This window comes from Penaeus vannamei, unplaced genomic scaffold (genome assembly GCF_042767895.1).
Source record: "Penaeus vannamei isolate JL-2024 unplaced genomic scaffold, ASM4276789v1 unanchor85, whole genome shotgun sequence".
Taxonomy (NCBI): Eukaryota; Metazoa; Arthropoda; class Malacostraca; order Decapoda; family Penaeidae; genus Penaeus; species Penaeus vannamei.
Genome location: NW_027213089.1, coordinates 17,314 through 20,000, shown reverse-complemented (window position 1 = coordinate 20,000; position 2,687 = coordinate 17,314).

The following is a 2,687-nucleotide window of genomic DNA, read 5'->3' as shown; positions in this document are numbered from 1 at the left end:
TCTCTTTCTCTTTATTAGGTCTACTTTTCCGTTTTCTTGTTCTCCCTTTTCCTCTTTTTAATTGTTTCCCTTCCCCACCCTCTCTCTCTCATTCGCATTCACTCTCTCTCTCCCTCATTCATTCTCTCACAGTGCTTGCTCTCTCTCCCTTTCTTTCTCTCTCTCTCTCTCTCTCTAAAAAAAAAAAAAAAAAAAAATGTGGAACTTTACTGAATTGGCATAATTGCGTCAAAATACATGACAGACAAATACATGTACAGGTTCACCAATTATATGATGATGATACAAATGTTTTGGTTAAATTCATCGCTATTTTCACTATTAGAGATCGTTGAACTTTTAATTGGGATGAAAAATATTTAGCCTAAAATTTATTATTGCCACTATTATTATTATCATTACTCTTATTACTTTCATTATCAGAATCATTATTATCAATATTATTATTATAATTCATATCATCTTCCTCCTCCTCGCTATCATTAGTATCATTTTTATCATTCATACCATTATTATTATAACTGTTATTGTTTCTTTATTATTGTCATTAAATTGTTATCATTACCGTTATTGAATAGCTGTTCTTTCTTTGGCGTGAGAGAGAGAGAGAGAGAGAGAGAGAGAGAGAGAGTGAGAGTGAGAGAGAGAGAGAGAGAGAGAGAGAGAGAGAGAGAGAGAGAGAGAGAGAGAGAGAGATTATCATATGGTGACAAGAAGGATATTAAAATACAAGAAAGTGCTCCTTACTATTTTTACATCACTACCATGTTTTTTTCCACCAATATCAGACTTCCCTCGTCATAACACATTACAGTAATGCAGAAAAATCTGGAGTACGCCTAGGGAGGAAAAATCCTAATAATCCTCCTTTAAAATCACTTAAGGAGTTTGCAAAGTACGATTTCCTGCCAAAGCGCTTTTGAGTCTGTTTTCCTCAATTAAGTAACGAACCAAACTGCTGACCGTAATCAACGAAGCTGTGATAAGCCTAAGCAGGAAAATGTATATAATATCACATATTGTAAACTTGCAAGGTGTGAAAAATAGTTTTAGTTTTCATTGATTTTCTTTGGGTTATGTTTGTTGTCATAAAGTCTCAGTCTCTCTCTCTCTCTCACACACACACATAGTGGCTGCTTGCTTGTTTGTTCTCTCTCTCTCTCTCTCTCTCTCTCTCTCTCTCTCTCTCTCTCTCTCTCTCTCTCTCTCTCTCTCTCTCTCTCTCTCTCTCTCTCTCTCTCCCCAAAGGCCTGGGCGAAGTACAATTCTTCTTTTTATTTTGTGATATCTTTCACCGCTTCAGTTCTCTTATAAACAGAATAAATTCCTTTGGATTATTGTGTTTTAGCTCCTTATCCAATCAGTCCTTTTATCGTATAACGGGAGTGGCCAGCCTTTGTGAGATATAATCTACCTTTTCTACGTTACCGATCTACCAGCCTAAGTTTCAAACATTTTCCATAAATGTAACTGTAACAGTCTAATAGCTTACTCCCACTCGAGGTATGAGAGGTTGGCTTGCGGGGGAAGTGATACCAATTAATGTTTACGTTGACAATTATCAATACGACTCACGGGTGTAGACAAGACAACCTAACTCTGGGTCAACTTTTTATCTAACAGTAATCAGTATTTGTAAACTAACAAAAGCACACACTGGCCCTACAAGTAATGACAATTTACTTATCAGGTTTAACAGCAACCAGCTCTCACCTTCTCGTACCAACGCGCACGGTTCTTGCCCACTGGTCAGTTTCCGCTAATCCCCCCAGGCTGCATGATAACACAGTAGTCTGTCTTTATAAATAAGTGTATGTTATTCATACATGTCCATCATTATAAATATAAATATAACTTATTCCGAAAAAAAAAGAGAAATATAATAATCCAAGTATCATGAGTACTTAGATATGCTATTGGTTATTTTTGCATGGCAACTGAAGGACGCATTATAAACAGATACAGTTGTGTGATCGACTTAAAACAGCCTTGTGATCGATCGACTGGTCGTCCATCCCCGTCTTGTAACATCTTTATCCTGAGGAATACACAAAGTTACTTTTGTGTCATTAAAAAAAAAATTATCGTACATTTGCCTTTTGGTACAGCTGGAAACTATTGTACTTTATAAACGAGACATGCAAAATCAGAGTCAAATATATATATTTTTTTATAAATTCTTTCATCGCTCCTGATCGCTCAAAAAAAAAGACCTTAGTTTTATAAAAAGAAAAGGCGTCCGTAACATTTATAAGATATTTATCATCATGTAAAACTGACTGAGGTACTAATACTCATCGTCAGTATTATTATCAGTATTATGAACAATATCATTATCATTACAATCGTAACTGTTATTTCTGGTATCACTTATCATTATTGTCATTACTATTATTATAAGTACTTTTATTGCTATTATCATTAAACTATTGCTATTACTGTTATTACCATGAACATTCTTACCATTATCATCATTATAACCATTGTGAACTATGATTACCATTATTCATCATCATCATGGAGCTAACGCCGACGAGGGCGCATAGCCGTATCCACCCTTTGTTTGTACCTACGAGGGTCCCTTACGGCAAGCCGACAGTGGAACTCGACCCATCTCAAGCTCCTCACGACAGGTTTGATCGATCTGCCCAAGCCATGACTTCTTAGGTCGTCCCACAAGCCTCCTC